This window comes from Oncorhynchus keta, chromosome 1, assembly GCF_023373465.1.
Source record: "Oncorhynchus keta strain PuntledgeMale-10-30-2019 chromosome 1, Oket_V2, whole genome shotgun sequence".
Lineage (NCBI taxonomy): Eukaryota > Metazoa > Chordata > Actinopteri > Salmoniformes > Salmonidae > Oncorhynchus > Oncorhynchus keta.
The window spans coordinates 67,622,188-67,642,711 of record NC_068421.1 but is presented as its reverse complement, the minus strand read 5'-3'; the positions used below and the strand labels follow the sequence as shown (position 1 = coordinate 67,642,711).

At 42.3% G+C, this 20,524-nt stretch overlaps 1 protein-coding gene across 3 annotated transcripts in view; it reads left to right on the top strand.

The window, feature by feature from the left end:
* Positions 1-20,524, top strand: part of LOC118377675 (F-box-like/WD repeat-containing protein TBL1XR1) — a 43,000-nt gene that overhangs the window by 2,419 nt on the left and 20,057 nt on the right. For 2 of the 3 annotated variants that reach the window (XM_052458417.1, XM_052458434.1), the window contains 2 exons: positions 3,225-3,269; positions 7,515-7,580. The gene's annotated coding sequence lies outside the window, so the exon portion shown is untranslated. The remainder of the gene's footprint in view (positions 1-3,224; positions 3,270-7,514; positions 7,581-20,524) is intronic. The other variant, XM_052458427.1, reaches the window with a different exon arrangement.

The window sequence follows — 20,524 nt, the reverse complement described above, 5'->3', positions numbered from 1 at the left end:
TGGGAATACTAGTGGGAAACTTGGATAGCGTCGTTGTACCCCACGTTTCCCAGTTAGGCTAGACAGTTTAGAATTTTCTTCTTGCAAGGAGCATGTGAACGCAACCTTACACCAATAGGCTATATGACAGTTGGTTTGTTTTAAACCTTCACAATGAGCCTTATTTAGCCTAAATAATGTATTGAGCCAAAGGGAAATCAAGTGACATGACTGACAGAGCTCGACTTAGCCTAGGCCCAATAGCCTCTACGCTAATCTGAAGGGGGTTCAGCTTGGAAGGAATGATGAAGCTCCGTTGAGCGTTAGGATAAATACAAAAGGTATAATGCGTAGCTAGAGAGATGAGAAGTTAACTCTTCTTCATAAGCTAATATAAATCAGTGCCAGGCTGTGTGTTGGGGACCTTTCCGTTGCTCTGTAATTTGTTTTTCCTCTGGGGAGGCCCAGTGAGACGAACAGCAGCAGCCCCTCTCCTCTTCTCTCCCTGTTGACACTTATCACATGGTGTGTGTTGTGACCCCAGAGGTCAAGTTTAACATGCTGAATGCCCCTGAACCCAGAGCACCCTCCCACTTTAGAGTAGTGCCTCTAAGTCCCAAGGCATACCTTCCCTATGCTTGAAGCGATCTTTGCTGACTGTGTGATAGGTGATGGCCTCTGTGATTTCTGTGTCCATGGAATGTTTTTTGTAGGTCGTGACATGTGAACACCGGCAATCATTTCCTGTTTAACGTAGGTGGGTGGTAGTGGCTGAGGGGCTTTGCTGCTGTCAGTCGCTTTATTTTTACCATGCTATCGTCATAAATTAGGGGATGGTTCTTCTTCAAATGATTGAATATATTTGTCGTGTTTCCTCTTGTTGTCGCCACAATGCTGAAGTACTTTGTAACAACAGTTGCATTTGGTTGACATTGGTTTGCCTGTAGCTGAAATACTGCCATACCACCAAATCGACTTTCTCGATAGCACTAGCAGGACTCATGTTTCTGACACACACAGAGGTACAGCCACATTGTTTCTAAACCTGTACTGTATTTGGTAAAGCCCTTTCTCTCCTCACCAGCATCTAACGGTACACTCCAAGCGGGGATGCTTATGATTGGCCAGCATGTAGAGTGAGAAGGCCATGATAGGGCCATGCAGAGTGAGAACCCACTTATGATTGGTTAGCATCCTCTGTGCATTTACAGAGTGAATGAACTGGGAGTCTAGAGCATCTCATTGTAAGAGGTACCATAGTAGTTATTGTTGTATTAACGCAGTTTCTAAGAAAGGAGAAAATCGCAGCCTCTTGCAATATGGATATTGCACATGCCAATATCACAATTTCGATCAGAATAGTGAAACACGCTGGGAATAATGATTGTATTGGTCAAGCAGAGCGATCAATGGAGGAGGAGGCAGCTTTTCTTTGGAGCACATTAAATCTAGGCCAATGTGCAAAATATATATATTTTTTTACATGGACTTAGGATAAAGGCAGGTTTAGGGCTCTAATCAATATACATCACAGAAATTCAGCATTACAGCGTGATATAAATTTAAAGGCAATGTTTCTGCATTAGCGGAGACGGCATTCATGGTAAACGCTGCAGATGGCGGCTCAATTGGAAATTACTTTAACATCTCTATCGTCCAATTTGTAACGCGATACAGATTGAATAGATTCCATACTCTTAGCTAGCAGCAGTAAGCTAAGAATGACCTGCTTGGTGACAAAGGCTGTGTTTACATGGGCTGGTCTTTTAGATGGTGTGCACAACTTCCTGAGAAGTCTGACCTAATATTAGAAATCACGTGAATCATATGAACCAGTCAAGGACTGTATGCCATACCAATCAAATGGTAGTCTCTTATTTCACTGACCTGAGTTTAGGACTAATAAAGGAGGAGTAGACCTACAGTATATTCACATGAGTGGCGCAGCGGTCTAAGGTGCTGCATCTCAGACATCTCAGTTCGATCCTGGGCTGTGTCACAACCAGCCATGATTCCCATAGGAATCACTCTATTCCCATAGAGTCCCATAGGGCGGCGCACAATTGGCCCAGTGTCGTCTGGGTTAAGGTTTGGCCGGGGTAGGTCATTGTAAATAAGAATTTGTTCTTAACTGACTTGCCTAGTTAAATATATCTTTTTTTAAAGTGCTAGTTGATTGGCTATGATCCTCAAATCCTTTATTTTCAACCAAGAGGAGAGGTGTTCTATTTAGGCCTAAACTTGAGCACAACGACTCAATTCTGTGCTATGCTATCTATTAAATTGACCTAAAGTTATCAATGATTTAGCATAGACCAGCGAAGTAGAGGGTGGTAATTGACCATTGAAGGTGACTTTAGATTGTCTTCCCATGGGTATCAAAAAATGTGTTGCACAAGTTAAACAGTGAAACCTTCATGTCCATTATTAGGATTATCTAATTTAAATTTCTGAATCGCATGAAATAGCCTGGGGGTTGTATACTGTACAATGAACTACAAACCTTGTGAATGATGAGCCAAAGTCTAGATTCCAGAATCAGGGAAGTAGGCTATAAGTCAAACACAATAACTAAACAAACACAGCAGAATGTATGCTGCAATGAAAATATAGCAAGCTACCAAACACGTTAAACTGCTATTTAATGACATGCCTGGTCTGTAGGATCTCGCTCTTCCTGTGCCTCAGCACAAGTAGTCTGACTCGATTGCTAAGCATTTCCAGGATCTGTATAGGTCCAGTAAAATGCTAGCCTACCTTTGCCCATCTTAGAAACTCTGCTATGGAATGTGATCTGTGCTGCGATAACAGCGGGGGAAGGAAAGGGAGAGGAGGAGTTCCCTTACTCATCGGTCATGTAGGCCATCACTTACAACAGCTCTTAAAGCTTTAATTAAATACTAATCCCTGGGGTATACTGTATTGACTCTCATCAAATAGCAAGAGGATCCCCTCTCTTAGCACCTTTTCATCTGAAAACTGTGTTACTTAGGCTAGGCTATTTACTGATTTTTGGCATCAAGGACCATCCTGCTTCGGCTTATTAGTTAGACAAATCTAAAGGCTCTAATTTAGTGAAACGTATACTCTTTCTTGCTGAAGTAGTATGGAGAAGCAGACTTGAAGATTAGAATTGGTTGACTTCTGTTTGTGGGTTAGCCTTACACTAAAGGTTGAGTGAAATGGCAATTTAGTTTAACGCTTATTAATGTATTCTAATCAGAATCTCTTTCTTTTGTCCACAGACTGAAGAAGGATACTGTCATATCTGAATGACATACGGGCACATGGTAAGCACATTGACCTCCCTCTATAACCAAGCTGATATCTGAGCTAAATCTTTAAAGTTGATTTTCATAAATGCCTGCTTGTACTATCAAAGCTGTTGTATTGTGAGTAAGGAATTAAGGATGCTATAGACTATTGGTGACAAACTATCCTTACCTTGCGTGGTTACAAGCAAAAGGTAGACTTGTTGCACCCACTGAATGATCTAGTGTTGTCACGATACCAGAATTTGGACTACAATACCAGGTTTAGTATCACAATACTCGATACCGAAACGATACTCGATACCAAGACGATACTTTAAACCGAAATGATACCAGGGCAAGAAAAGAAAGCGTATTATAGCTCAAGTCACAGAATAACCACTGAGCTTTTTTAAAATTAACATTGAACGATATGTTGATAGTTGATAGAACTAAAATAACAGTTTGAATATCTTCTATTATATATGCCATTTCATAAAAAATAACACCATATTAATCAATCAATCAATCAAATTGAAAAACCCCAAACAGCAAGCAATGCAGGTGTAGAAGCACAGTGGCTAGGAAAAACTCCCTAGAAAGGCCAAAACCTAGGAAGAAACCTAGAGAGGAACCAGGCTATGTGGGGTGGCCAGTCCTCTTCTGGCTGTGCCGGGTGGAGATTATAACAGAACATGGCCAAGATGTTCAAATGTTCATAAATGACCAGCATGGTCAAATAATAGTAAGGCAGAACAGTTGAAACTGGAGCAGCAGCATGGCCAGGTGGACTGGGGACAGCAAGGAGTCATCATGTCAGGTAGTCCTGGGGCATGGTCCTAGGGCTCAGGTCCTCCGAGAGAGAGAAAGAAAGAAGGAGAGAATTAGAGAACGTACACTTAGATTCACACAGGACACCGAATAGGACAGGAGAAGTACTCCAGATATAACAAACTGACCCAAGCCCCCCGACACAAACTACTGCAGCATAAATACTGGAGGCTGAGACAACAGAAGAACTGAGACTCAAAGCATACTAAATAATTTGACTAATTACATCTAAACTGTTTTAGAATGTAATTTGATATATATCAGGGTTAATTCAATCTATGACCATAATATTGGGGCAAATGACATTCCTTACAGGTAAATCATTGAATCTATTTAATGAATAATTTAGTTCCAAAATGACAAACAATTTGAAGCTAATTACTGAAACTTCTACAGTGCATTGTATTCAGACCACTTTACTTTTTGCAAAAAACATTTACTTTAGAGCCTTACTCTAAAATGGATTACATTTTTCCCCCTCATCAATCTACACACAATACCCTATAATGACAAAGCAAAACAGGTTTTTAGACATTTTTGCAAATGTACAATATCAGTCTGGTGCAGTGGTTGAAGTGCTTTCTTTAACATTGCCTTTGAACGGCAGAAGGCTTTATGTAGCAGTCAACAGAAAGCTTTACATGCTGACCAGACCGCTCACGCGTATGTTGATTTTGTCCATCCACACCAGACTTGATCAGGACACACAGGTTGAAATATAAAAACAAACTCTGAACCAACTATATTAATTTGGGGACAGGTTGAAAAGCATTAAACATTTATGGCAATTTAGCTAGCTAGCTCATTTTATTTTACCTGAAATGTACAAGGTCTTCTACTCCGACAATTAATCCACAGATAGAAGGGTAAACCGAGTACTAGAAATTAAATATCTCCTCCTTCAGCCTTATTTTTCTTCTTTGGACTTTATATGGCGGTTGGCAACCAACTTTAAGGTGCATTACCCCCACCAACTGAATTGTGGACCTCAGTTCATCTTTCAATCACCCACGTGTGTATATGCTCCTAAAACCAATGAGGAGATGGGTGAGGCGGGACTTGTAGCGCATCAAGTGTCACAAATATAACCAAGTTCTATTTTAGCGCTTGGCTACGCAGTGTGGGTGCAATGATTGAATAACATGTGAATTTTAGTCAGATGAAGTCAGATGTACTTTGATATAAGTAGCCTTTTTTTTTACTTGAATGTTGCAGCTAGGCCTATATTCACAAATGTGAGTGAAATGCATGTAATGTGGAGCCCTGCAATATGTATTTTTTTGAGTGTACTCAGTGAGTGGTGGATTTAATCTGAGCTAAATTAGGAAGCGTTAGCTTTTTACCTTGAGACCCTAAAATGTTTTTGGGATGATCTTCATAACGTTTTGATTAAAAACATTGCCAACTGTAACCAGGTTTCCATCCAACCTTTTTATGCGTGTAAAGTATGTTGGATAAAAAATGTCATGACAGGCCTGATAGAAACAGCAAATTTGTCTGTAAACTTTCCATATGTCGACAAAACAAAATACGTTAAACAAGGTGAGATCTTTTTGTTTCTGTAAAATGTATTATCAGAGAAATGGCGGTGGAAACGCTGTTATGCGCAAATATTGATATAATAACCATCATATCGAAGTAAACTTGGGAGTCACGTGATATGTTGTATGGTCCTCCCACTACGACTCGGGAAAGCATGCAGTTTATTATGCTACAGATAAAGTTATGATGAATTTCACAGTGTGGTAAAAGTGCACGGTAATGAGCTTGATGCTGCTTTCCAATAAATACAAATGTTCTGTTGACATTGTAAGTAAACAACATTGTGCCTTGAATGAATGCATCAAGCATGCTGTTGGGTAAACCAACAAGCTCTCACAGTCTCACTGCAGAGTTAGACGTTTATCCACACTTCTCCAAAGTCAAATTTCGAAGTTGCTCCAAATGTCAAATTTGGAAAGTTAATGTTTTGGATATTAACTTTAGACACTCATTCTGAATTGTTAGGGTAAGGGATAGGGTTAAAACAAAAAACTAGTGTCCACCGCTGGGATCGAAACTTCTGATCCAGAATCATGGGATTACTTGATGGTAATAGCGCTCACTGTTGCCCCTGGTGGCCTGTTTTAAAGGCATTTCCTGACATCCAATTTCAAAGTCACTTTTGAGTGATCTGCCTGGGCTAAACAGGCCTAAATATACTATAAAGCAGGGATCATCAACTAGATTCAGGCCAAATGTTTTTTCTTGAGCGGGTGGTCAGGGGGCCCGGAACGTAATTACAAATAATTTGTTGGCACGTGAATTTGTCTGCAAGAAGGCCGAACAGATACCTGGTTGGACCCCCCCCCCTTTCCACCAGAACAGCCTGAGTTCTTTGGGGCATGGATTCTACAAGGTGTGGTGTTCAAACATTGATCAATTGGAATCAATGGACCTAACTTGTGCCAGGAAAACATTCCCCATACCATTACACCACTGCCACCAGCCTGTATTGTTCACACCAGGCAGGATGGGCCATGGACTCATGCTGCTTACGCCAAATCCTGACTCTGCCATCAGCGTGACGCAACATGAACCGGGATTTGTCAGATTAGGGTCCGCTTCTTCTTGTTGTTAGCTGATGGGAGTGGAACCCGGTGTGGTCGTCTGCTGCAAGAGCCCAACCAACGAGTTGTGCGTTCCGAGATGCCGTTCTGCACACCGCTGTTTTACTGCTCAATTATTTTCCTGTTTGTGGCCTGCCTGTTAGCTTGCATGATTCTTGGCATTCTCCTTCGACCATGCTGTTTTTGCCCACAGGACTGCCGCTGACTGGATGTTTTTTGTTTGTCTCACTATTCTCTGTAAACCCTAGACACTGTCGTGCATGAAAAGCCCAGGAGGCTGGCTGTGTCTGAGATACTGGAAATGGTGTGCCCAGCGCCTAGCACCGACGATCATACCACGCTCAGTCACTTAGGTCACTCGCTTTGCCCATTTTAACATTCAATCGAACAGTGACTGGATGCCTGTCTGCCTTTTATATAGCAATCCATGGCCACGTGACTGTCTGTAGGATCAAACCATATTTCGTGAACAAGGTGGTACACTGGCTACTGAGTGTGTATATCTCTATTATGCATGGGAATACTTTGGAACAGATTTCCAAAATTAAAATCACTTGGAGCTGATTTTCTGGTGTTTTTAGTCTAATGTCCAGAAATAAAAATCTGAACTTGTGGGGCCAAATAAAATCAGTTCTGCCAGTTGGGGATCCCTGCTCCAAAGATATTGAAGATAGCTTGGCAAGTGTATGGCAGACAGACCACGCAGCATGTTTTCCATTCCCAAATAGCCGAGATATCCAACATAATCTCATAACCATTTAACATACAAAAGAGGCTTTGACATTTTGTAGTGCTGCAGTATGTTTGTCAATTGCTTATTTTTGACCCTCTGTTTGTCTTGCAGGTTGTGAAACTGGTAGACTGTGCCCTTTCAAAACATATTTGTTGTGAAAACAGACTTACTACTGTGGTAAGTAGCCTGTAGGAAGCTACAGATAATGTTTATTGGTCTGCATTTTGGGCTAAATGCTGTGTAATCAGCCTTAATTTCTGAGTAGGATTTTCTCTTTTTATTGGTTGGCTTTTTCTTTGTTCCTCAGCTCTGTGAGCATAGATGTGACAATTGTCATTGTAGTGTAGCCTAGTTACTGGGGAAAGAAAAAGCTCTATGGGCTATGGCTATGAGCGCCGTAGTGAATGGATACGAGGCAGGATGGAGAGAGAGGGATGTAAAGGTCACTCTTGCATACCTCACTCAGGCACGATCAAGGTTTCATACTTCAGACCTCTAATATTGAATAAAAAAACACAGGTCTACACTTGCGGTTTGTATGCCGATGTGGGAGCAATGGATCAGCGATGGATAAATGGATCATAAATGTACTCTTGACATTGGGATTTATATGCTAGCACACTAAGTATGTGGACACCGCTTCAAATGAGTGGATTCTGCTATTTCAGCCACTCCCATTGATGACAGGTGTATAAAATCAAGCACACAGCCATGCAATCTCTATAGACAAACATTGGCAGTAGAATGGCCCATACTGAAGACCTCAGTGAATTTCAACATGGCACCGTCATAGGATGCCACCTTTCCAACAAGTCAGTTCGTCAAATTTCTGCCCTGCTAGAGCTGCCCCGGTCAACTGTAAGTGCTGTTATTGTGAAGTGGAAATATCTAGGAGCAACAACGGCTCAGCTGCGAAGTGGTAGGCCACACAAGCTAACAGAACCGCCACGTGCTGAAGTGCATGGCGTGTTGAAATCGGCTGTTGCAACACTCACTGCCGAGTTCCAAACTGCCTCTGGAAGCAACGTCGGCAGAAGAATGTCAGCACGTTACCAGCCCCAATGCATAGTGCCAACTGTAAAGTTTGGTGGAGGAGGAATAATGGTCTGGGGCTGTTGGTTCGGGCTAGACCCCTTAGTTCCAGTGAAGGGATATCTTAATGCGACAGCATACATTTACATTTACATTTAAGTCATTTAGCAGACGCTCTTATCCAGAGCGACTTACATACAATGACATTCTAGATGATTCTGTGCTTCCAACTTTGTGCACAAAGCAAACCATACAGAAATGGTTTGTCGAGATCGGTGTGGAAGAACTTGACTGGCACTTTGCCAAGTGCTAAGAAACTGATTAGCGATAAGATGACGATAACATTTGCATGGCACATTGGAATGAATATGATTTGCATTTTTGTCCTTTGCAACATTTTACATTGAGAATCTTAAGTTTTTGGGGTCTTTTGTCTTCATCAGCTAAAAATACAGTATGTAAGAACTCAATGTGGCGTTGTCAAGGCTACTATGCAATTAACTTCCAATTCAAACAGCATTGTGCACATGTTGGCTATGTTAAGGCCTGTACTTCATCATTCCAAAGGTGCACATTCACCATTTCAATGTATGGATTGAGTCAGTGTGGGGAAGTTGATTAGACTGTAATGTGAAAGGAGCTAGACCTCCAGTGGATTACACACGTTCACCACAAAGTTACGTGATGGCAAGTCGATGTACTTACATGGCAATTAGCCATCCACTAGGGACAATGTGAGTGACTGTTAACACCTAGTAGGCTCACAATGAGCTAGGGCTTTGTGGATGGGGTTGAGGAAGACCTAAATCGTGAGCTACGGCTCCGAACATTGTGGGTTCAGTCCCAGTGCAAGGCACACATTTTTAAATTTAGTCTTTTTTATTTTTATTTTTATACCTTCCACTTGGAATGAATGCCTAAACGCAGCCCCCAAGGTTAGTTTCAGTTTGATTAGTTGACTGGCAGCTGACAGGCCATGTTGTATTTGGTTTGACATGTGGATTCATATTTGGAGGTTAAGATGTTCGAAATGGGGGGTCGCTATTTGATCATAATTCTGGAGGTTGCGTTTTGTGAAAACCAAGCTACTTTTTGTCTGGTGAGTCCAGTAGTATCAGATGCAGAATGACGTGCAGCCTGATGAATGTTGGCATGACCACTGATCCAGGAGAATAGTCTGCTGGAGAGATGGGAGCTGTAAAATGGAAATACAGCATCATACTGACCAGTCTGTTAAGTCTATACAGGTCCAGAATCCACTTGCATAGTTTTTATGCTCATTCAGTGAGGTTCAGTGCCCTGACAATATGATAATCTTGCAGTTTTAAGGGTCGATGCATTGGAAGGTGAGGCACGACACTATCTCCGCTTCTCTAATCATTTAACAAATCACCTTCATTTCCTAAAATGCTTCATTTCTTAGAGAGGATGTGTTTCTTTGTAAACACCGTTGCTCCCGTTTCCATCCAGTGAAACTACAGAATGTGGCCTGGATGCAGATATAATCACACCATCTTATGTCGGCTAGGCTATTGGTGTAGAATGCATATTATTGCAGTGTGAGCTTGCATAGAATGTCTGAGGTAGACTAAACTATACTGAATGTGTCTCAAACTATGTCAAACTCTGATGTTCTTTTTGACCTCAAGGAATCCAGAAATGTCACACCTCTACATAGGAGCATGTTATGACTGCATTTCCTTTGATCTCAACGATAAAATAAGTTTGTTTTAGGCCTATGTTTTTACTGCTGTCAGCAACATGATTGGTTTTGTCTGTTTAGCTGCGAATTTGTACAAACTAGGCATATATGGTAAATCGGTGCATCATTGATGAATCAGTGAGTGTGTGGCAAATATTGACAAAAACCGTGTTCATGTGAGAAATGTGTACAGACAGAGGTTGACGTGCTACCAAAAGAGTGGGATTGTAGCAGTTTATATTGCTTTTGCTCATTTACCCATGTCCCAAGTTAACCACAAATGCAGCAGACAGGCCTGCCATTACCATCTGTCACCTTAGAGCAGCGAACAGCCTTCCAAATGGTAGGGGGATGGGATCTGCAACCTATGTTAAAACCACAAGTTGACATTACCTCAATAGTTTTTTTTGCAGACCCTAACCTGCTATAGGCTGTATTAATCTCTGGTCAGTATTGCATTTGCAAGGTAATTTTCAATACAGGTTCAAGCTGTGTGTTAATACATTTCCTTGATTCTTTGAAAATGTCCTGCCAGGATGTAATTGGTTCAGCTTTTATCAGCTTTTAGATCAGGTTGCAGTCCGTGAAGTTTGTTGACAGCATGTCTGCACATTGGAGGTTTGGCTGAGTGACACATTCCTGAGGGAAAAAGTGCAATGGATTTGTGTTTTTTTGGTGTGTTTTTTTTTTTTTTTTTTTATTATGTAAGATACATATTCAATAGGCCTAAATAATTCGATTGGCACTTTTCTACACCCTGAAAGATAAGAAGCCTTTGACTTTGGTTCTGACTTTTTAAGTCTAGAGGGAAAGGGAAATGGAAATGATGCAGGCCCTACTGTGCGAGCAGATGTGTGCTCTGCCAATATACTGTATAGCCTAGCCGTTGACAACACATAGCAAGATTTTTCTTTGTGTGTGTGTGTGGGGGGTGTAGATAGATCAGCTTTAATATTGCAGATTGTGGCTACTAGAAATGTAGTTATCTGCATCATTTCCAATACCCCATATATTTTTTGGTAGATATCTATGTTTACCCGCCACATCCATCTTTAATCTGCTGTGACACTGCCAGCGTGTGGCATGTAGGCCAAATGTGTGTGCATTTGTGTTTTCGTGTGTGTGTGTGTGTGTGTGTGTGTGTGTGTGTGTGTGTGTTTGTGTGTGTGTGTGTGTGTGTGTGTGCAGCCTACTTTTTAGCTGGATTTAAAGCATTCTGAGAAAAGCCGCTCTGTCTCAGTGTGAAACAATAGTTGTGGCTACAAAGTGAGTCAGCTCGGCTCCATAGGCAATGTGCATGTTATGTTCTATTAGAGCTGAGCGATATGGCCAAAAATACATATTGCGATAAATTGCCTGAATTGATGCGATAACGATAATAGAACGCTAAATTTATAACATTAATGTGCACCACCGTTTAAAAAATTGTATTATCCTTTAAACTACTACAACTAGTTTGATGGTTGTAGCCATCAGTTGTCCCATTAACAATCACCCATATTAGCAAACGTATTTCATTTCAAACTTCACATTTCTCTAGTATATGCTACTTATCGTAATGAACGATATCAGAAATTGCCTGTGATAACTGATTTGTATGGTCGGTGTCAATCATTTTCGTTTTACCGTCCCAGCTCTACAGTGGGTATAGAAAGTCACCACCACCTTTTAAAATGCTCACCTTTTGTTGCCTTACAGCCTGAAACGAAAACACATAAAATCTGACTTTTTCCGGCTTTATTTACACACAATATCCAAGTGAATTGGCAAAGAATTTACTGTGAAAATGTATTACAATTAAAACCGTAAAATACCCTATTTAGATAAGTGAACACCACCTTAAGTTATTACTTGGTGGAACCAGCTTTTGCTTGAATTACAGCCATGGATTTCTTTGAATACGGCTCTACTAACTTATATTTGCCCATTCTTCCTTGCAGAATTGTTCAAACTCAGTCAAATTGGGATTTAGGTTGAGGCTCTGACTTGGCCAATCAAGGACATTCACCTTCTTGTCCTTCAGCCACTCTACAGTTGCTTTGGCAGTGTGCTTTGGGTCATTGTTATGTTGAAACATGATCCATCTTCCCATTTTCAATTTTCTGGCAGAGGGCTGCAGGTTCTCCTCAATAATCTGTTGGTATTTTGCACTCTCCATTTTCCCTTCTATCCTGACAATTGCTCCTGTCCCTGCTGAAGAGAAACACCCCCACAACAGGATGCTGCCACTGCCGTGCTTTACTGTAGACATGGTGTTCTTTACTGTAGACATGGTGTTCTTTACTGTAGACATGGTGTTCTTTACTGTAGACATGGTGTTCTATACTGTAGACATGGTGTTCTATACTGTAGACATGGTGTTCTTTACTGTAGACATGGTGTTCTTTACTGTAGACATGGTGTTCTTTACTGTAGACATGGTGTTCTTTACTGTAGACATGGTGTTCTATACTGTAGACATGGTGTTCTTTACTGTAGACATGGTGTTCTTTACTGTAGACATGGTGTTCTTTACTGTAGACATGGTGTTCTTTACTGTAGACATGGTGTTCTTTACTGTAGACATGGTGTTCTTTACTGTAGACATGGTGTTCTTTACTGTAGACATGGTGTTCTTTACTGTAGACATGGTGTTCTTTACTGTAGACATGGTGTTCTTTACTGTAGACATGGTGTTCTATACTGTAGACATGGTGTTCTATACTGTAGACATGGTGTTCTATACTGTAGACATGGTGTTCTTTACTGTAGACATGGTGTTCTTCACTGTTGGCATGGTGTTCTATACTGTATGCATGGTGTCAGTTCACTGTAGGCATGGTGTTCTATACTGTAGGCATGGTGTTCTATACTGTAGGCATGGTGTTCTATACTGTAGACATGGTGTTCTTTACTGTAGACATGGTGTTATTCACTGTAGGCATGGTGTTCTATACTGTAGACATGGTGTTCTTTACTGTAAACATGGTGTTATTCACTGTAGGCATGGTGTTCTATACTGTAGGCATGGTGTTCTATACTGTATGCATGGTGTCAGTTCACTGTAGGCATGGTGTTCTATACTGTAGGCATGGTGTTCTTTACTGTAGACATGGTGTTCTTTACTGTAGACATGGTGTTATTCACTGTAGGCATGGTGTTCTATACTGTAGACATGCTGTTCTTTACTGTAGACATGGTGTTATTCACTGTAGGCATGGTGTTCTATACTGTAGGCATGGTGTTCTATACTGTAGGCATGGTGTTCTATACTGTAGGCATGGTGTTCTTTACTGTAGGCATGGTATCAGTTCACTGTAGGCATAGTGTTCTGTACTGTAGGCATGGTGTTCTTTACTGTAGACATGGTGTTCTTTACTGTATGCATGGTGTCAGTTCACTGTAGGCATGGTGTTCTATACTGTAGCCATGGTGTTATTCACTGTAGGCATGGTGTTCTATACTTTAGACATGGTGTTCTATACTGTAGACATGGTGTTCTATACTGTAGACATGGTGTTCTATACTGTAGACATGGTGTTCTATACTGTAGACATGGTGTTCTATACTGTAGACATGGTGTTCTATACTGTAGACATGGTGTTCTATACTGTAGACATGGTGTTCTTTACTGTAGACATGGTGTTCTTTACTGTAGACATGGTGTTATTCACTGTAGGCATGGTGTTCTATACTGCAGGCATGGTGTTCTGTGCTGTAGGCATGGTGTCTTTTCTGTAGGCGTAACGTTATACTGTAGGCGTGGCGTTCTATACTGTAGGCTTGGTGTTCTTTACTGTAGGCGTAACGTTATACTGTAGGCATGGCGTTCTATACTGTAGGCTTGGCGTTCTTTACTGTAGGCGTGGCGTTCTATACTGTAGGCTTAGCGTTCTTTACTGTAGGCGTGGCGTTCTATACTGTAGGCTTGGCGTTCTTTACTGTAGGCGTGGCGTTCTATACTGTAGGCGTGGCGTTCTTTACTGTAGGCGTGGCGTTCTATACTGTAGGCGTGGCGTTCTATACTGTAGGCTTGGCGTTCTTTACTGTAGGCGTGGCGTTCTATACTGTAGACATGGTGTTCTTTACTGTAGACATGGTGTTCTTTACTGTAGACATGGTGTTCTATACTGTAGACATGGTGTTCTTTACTGTAGACATGGTGTTATTCACTGTAGGCATGGTGTTATTCACTGTAGGCATGGTGTTCTATACTGTATGCATGGTGTCAGTTCACTGTAGGCATGGTGTTCTATACTGTAGACATGGTGTTCTGTACTGTAGACATGGTGTTATTCACTGTAGGCATGGTGTTCTATACTGTAGACATGGTGTTCTTTACTGTAGACATGGTGTTATTCACTGTAGGCATGGTGTTCTATACTGTATGCATGGTGTCAGTTCACTGTTGGCATGGTGTTCTATACTGTAGACATGGTGTTCTTTACTGTAGACATGGTGTTCTATACTGTAGACATGGTGTTCTATACTGTAGACATGGTGTTCTATACTGTAGACATGGTGTTCTCTACTGTAGACATGGTGTTCTATACTGTAGACATGGTGTTCTTTACTGTAGACATGGTGTTCTATACTGTAGACATGGTGTTCTATACTGTAGACATGGTGTTCTTTACTGTAGACATGGTGTTCTTCACTGTTGGCATGGTGTTCTATACTGTATGCATGGTGTCAGTTCACTGTAGGCATGGTGTTCTATACTGTAGGCATGGTGTTCTATACTGTAGACATGGTGTTCTATACTGTAGACATGGTGTTCTTTACTGTTTACATGGTGTTATTCACTGTAGGCATGGTGTTCTATACTGTAGGCATGGTGTCCTTTACTGTAGACATGGTGTTCTTCACTGTAGGCATGGTGTTCTATACTGTAGGCATGGTGTTCTTCACTGTTGGCATGGTGTTCTTTACTGTAGGCATGGTATCAGTTCACTGTAGGCATAGTGTTCTGTACTGTAGGCATGGTGTTCTTCACTAGGCATGGTGTTCTATACTGTAGGCATGGTGTTCTTTACTGTAGGCATGATGTTCTATACTGTAGACATGGTGTTCTCTGCTGTAGGCATGGTGTCTTTTCTGTAGGCGTAACGTTATACTGTAGGCATGGTGTTCTATACTGCAGGCATGGTGTTCTGTGCTGTAGGCATGGTGTCTTTTCTGTAGGCGTAACGTTATACTGTAGGCATGGTGTTCTATACTGCAGGCATGGTGTTCTATACTGTAGGCATGGTGTTCTTTACTGTAGACATGGTGTTCTTCACTGTAGGCATGGTGTTCTTTACTGTAGGCATGGTGTTCTATACTGTAGACATGGTGTTCTGTGCTGTAGGCATGGTGTCTTTTCTGTAGGCGTAACGTTATACTGTAGGCTTGGCGTTCTATACTGTAGGCTTGGCGTTCTTTACTGTAGGCGTAACGTTATACTGTAGGCGTGGCGTTCTATACTGTAGGCTTGGTGTTCTTTACTGTAGGCATGGTGTTCTTCACTGTTGGCATGGTGTTCTTTACTGTAGGCATGGTATCAGTTCACTGTAGGCATAGTGTTCTGTACTGTAGGCATGGTGTTCTTCACTAGGCATGGTGTTCTTCACTGTAGGCATGGTGTTCTTTACTGTAGGCATGGTGTTCAATACTGTAGACATGGTGTTCTGTGCTGTAGGCATGGTGTCTTTTCTGTAGGCGTAACGTTATACTGTAGGCATGGTGTTCTATACTGCAGGCATGGTGTTCTTTACTGTAGGCGTGGCGTTCTATACTGTAGGCTTGGCGTTCTTTACTGTAGGCGTGGCGTTCTATACTGTAGGCTTGGCGTTCTTTACTGTAGGCGTGGCGTTCTATACTGTAGGCTTGGCGTTCTTTACTGTAGACGTGGCGTTCTATACTGCAGGCATGGTGTTCTTTACTGTAGGCGTGGCGTTCTATACTGTAGGCGTAACGTTATACTGTAGGCGTGGCGTTCTATACTGTAGGCTTGGCGTTCTTTACTGTAGGCGTGGCGTTCTATACTGTAGGCTTGGCGTTCTTTACTGTAGGCGTGGCGTTCTATACTGTAGGCTTGGCGTTCTTTACTGTAGGCGTGGCGTTCTATACTGCAGGCATGGTGTTCTTTACTGTAGGCGTGGCGTTCTATACTGTAGGCGTAACGTTATACTGTAGGCGTGGCGTTCTATACTGTAGGCTTGGCGTTCTTTACTGTAGGCGTGGCGTTCTATACTGTAGGCTTGGCGTTCTTTACTGTAGGCGTGGCGTTCTATACTGTAGGCTTGGCTTTCTTTACTGTAGGCGTGGCGTTCTATACTGCAGGCATGGTGTTCTTTACTGTAGGCGTGGCGTTCTATACTGTAGGCTTGGCGTTCTTTACTGTAGGCGTGGCGTTCTATACTGTAGGCTTGGCGTTCTTTACTGTAGGCGTGGCGTTCTATACTGTAGGCTTGACGTTCTTTACTGTAGGCGTGGCGTTCTATACTGTAGACGTGGCGTTCTATACTGTAGGCTTGGCGTTATATACTGTAGGCTTGGCGTTCTATACTGTAGGCGTGGCGTTCTATACTGTAGACGTTGTGTTCTTTACTGTAGACATGGTGTTCTTTACTGTAGACATGGTGTTCTATACTGTAGACATGGTGTTCTTTACTGTAGACATGGTGTTATTCACTGTAGGCATGGTGTTCTATACTGTATGCATGGTGTCAGTTCACTGTAGGCATGGTGTTCTATACTGTAGACATGGTGTTCTTTACTGTGGGCATGGTGTTCTATACTGTAGACATGGTGTTCTATACTGTAGACATGGTGTTCTATACTGTAGACATGGTGTTCTATACTGTAGACATGGTGTTCTTTACTGTAGACATGGTGTTCTTCACTGTTGGCATGGTGTTCTATACTGTATGCATGGTGTCAGTTCACTGTAGGCATGGTGTTCTATACTGTAGGCATGGTGTTCTATACTGTAGGCATGGTGTTCTATACTGTAGACATGGTGTTCTTTACTGTAGACATGGTGTTATTCACTGTAGGCATGGTGTTCTATACTGTAGGCATGGTGTTCTATACTGTAGGCATGGTGTTCTTCACTGTTGGCATGGTGTTCTTTACTGTAGGCATGGTATCAGTTCACTGTAGGCATAGTGTTCTGTACTGTAGGCATGGTGTTCTATACTGTAGGCATGGTGTTCTTTACTGCAGGCATGGTGTTCTATACTGTAGGCATGGTGTTCTGTGCTGTAGGCATGGTGTCTTTTCTGTGTTATACTGTAGGCATGGTGTTCTATACTGCAGGCATGGTGTTCTGTGCTGTAGGCATGGTGTCTTTTCTGTAGGCGTAACGTTATACTGTAGGCGTGGCGTTCTATACTGTAGGCTTGGCGTTCTTTACTGTAGGCGTAACGTTATACTGTAGGCGTGGCGTTCTATACTGTAGGCTTGGCGTTTTTTACTGTAGGCGTGGCGTTCTATACTGTAGGCGTGGCGGCGTTCTATACTGTAGGCTTGGCGTTCTATACTGTAGGCTTGGCGTTCTTTACTGTATGCGTGGCGTTCTATAATGTAGGCGTGGCGTTCTATACTGTAGGCTTGGCGTTCTATACTGTAGGCGTGGCGTTCTATACTGTAGGCGTGGCGTTCTATACTGTAGGCATGGTGTCTGTTCACTGTATGCATGGTGTCTGTTCACTGTAGGCGTGGCGTTCTATACTGTAGGCTTGGCGTTCTATACTGTAGGCATGGTGTTCTATACTGTAGGCATGGTGTTCTATACTGTAGGCATGGTGTTCTATACTGTAGGCATGGTGTCTGTTCACTGTAGGCATGGTGTCTGTTCACTGTAGGCGTGGCATTCTATACTGTAGTCGTGGTGTTCTATACTGTAGACATGGTGTTATTCACTGTAGGCATGGTGTTCTATACTGTAGGCATGGTGTTCTATACTGTAGGCATGGTGTTCTTTACTGTAGACATGGTGTTCTTCACTGTAGGCATGGTGTTCTTCACTGTAGGCATGGTGTTCTATACTGTAGGCATGGTGTCAGTTTACTGTAGGCATGGTGTTCTATACTGTAGGCATGGTGTTCTATACTGTAGGCATGGTGTTCTATACTGTAGGCATGGTGTTTTATGATGTAGGCATGGTGTTCTGTACTGTAGGCATGATGTCAGTTTACTGTAGGCATTGTGTCTGTACACTGTAGGCATGGTTTCTAGTTCACTGTAGGCATGGTGTTCAGTTCACTGTAGGCATGGTTTCAGTTCACTGTAGGCATGGTTTCAGTTCACTGTAGGCATGGTGTTCTATACTGTAGGCATGGTGTTCTTTCTGTAGGCATGGTGTTCTATTCACTGTAGGCATGGTGTTCTATACTGTAGGCATGGTGTCATGTTCACTGTAGGCATGTGTCTGTTCACTGTAGGCATGGTGTCTGTTCACTGTAGGCATGGTGTCTGTTCACTGTAGGCGTGGCATTCTATACTGTAGTCGTGGTGTTCTATACTGTAGACATGGTGTTATTCACTGTAGGCATGGTGTTCTATACTGTAGGCATGGTGTTCTATACTGTAGGCATGGTGTTCTATACTGTAGGCATGGTGTTCTTTACTGTAGACATGGTGTTATTCACTGTAGGCATGGTGTTCTATACTGTAGGCATGGTGTTCTATACTGTAGGCATGGTGTTCTTTACTGTAGACATGGTGTTCTTCACTGTAGGCATGGTGTTCTATACTGTAGGCATGGTGTCAGTTTACTGTAGGCATGGTGTTCTATACTGTAGGCATGGTGTTCTATACTGTAGGCATGGTGTTCTATACTGTAGGCATGGTGTTCTTATACTGTAGGCATGGTGTTCTGTACTGTAGGCATGGTGTTCTTTACTGTAGGCATGGTGTTCTGTACTGTAGGCATGGTGTTCAGTTACTGTAGACATGGTGTTCTATACTGTAGGCATGTCTGTTCACTGTACATGGTTTCAGTTCACTGTAGGCATGGTTTCAGTTCACTGTAGGCATGGTGTTCAGTTCACTGTAGGCATGGTGTTCAGTACTGTAGGCATGGTTTCAGTTCACTGTAGGCATGGTGTTCTATACTGTAGGCATTGTGTCTGTACACTGTAGGCATGGTTTCATTCACTGTAGGCATGGTGTTCTTTACTGTAGACATGGTGTTATTCACTGTAGGCATGGTGTTCTATACTGTAGACATGGTGTTCTTTACTGTAGGCATGGTGTTCACTGTAGGCATGGTGTTCTTCACTGTTGGCATGGTGTTCTTTACTGTAGGCATGGTATCAGTTCACTGTAGGCATAGTGTTCTGTACTGTAGGCATGGTGTTCTATACTGTAGGCATGGTGTTCTTTACTGCAGGCATGGTGTTCTATACTGTAGACATGGTGTTCTGTGCTGTAGGCATGGTGTCTTTTCTTTAGGCGTAACGTTATACTGTAGGCATGGTGTTCTATACTGCAGGCATGGTGTTCTTTGTACTGGTGTCTTTTCTGTAGGCGTAACGTTATACTGTAGGCGTGGCGTTCTATACTGTAGGCTTGGCGTTTTTACTGTAGGCGTGGCGTTATACTGTAGGCGTGGCGTTCTATACTTTTTACTGTAGGCGTGGCGTTCTTTACTGTATGCGTGGCGTTCTATAATGTAGGCGTGGCGTTCTATACTGTAGGCTTGGCGTTCTATACTGTTCTATAATGGCGTGGCGTTCTATACTGTAGGCGTGGCGTTCTATACTGTAGGCGTGGTGTCTGTTCACTGTATGCATGGTGTCTGTTCACTGTAGGCGTGGTGTTCTATACTGTAGGCTTGGCGTTCTATACTGTAGGCATGGTGTTCTATACTGTAGGCATGGTGTTCTATACTGTAGGCATGGTGTTCTATACTGTAGGCATGGTGTCTGTTCACTGTAGGCATGGTGTCTGTTCACTGTAGGCATGGTGTCTGTATACTGTAGTTGGCATGTTCTATACTGTAGACGTGGTGTTCTATACTGTAGACATGGTGTTATTCACTGTAGGCATGGTGTTCTATACTGTAGGCATGGTGTTCTATACTGTAGGCATGGTGTTCTTTACTGTAGACATGGTGTTCTTCACTGTAGGCATGGTGTTCTATACTGTAGGCATGGTGTCAGTTTACTGTAGGCATGGTGTTCTATACTGTAGGCATGGTGTTCTATACTGTAGGCATGGTGTTCTATACTGTAGGCATGGTGTTTTATGATGTAGGCATGGTGTTCTGTACTGTAGGCATGGTGTTCTGTACTGTAGGCATGGTGTTCTGTACTGTAGGCATGATGTCAGTTTACTGTAGGCATTGTGTCTGTACACTGTAGGCATGGTTTCAGTTCACTGTAGGCATGGTTTCAGTTCACTGTAGGCATGGTGTCAG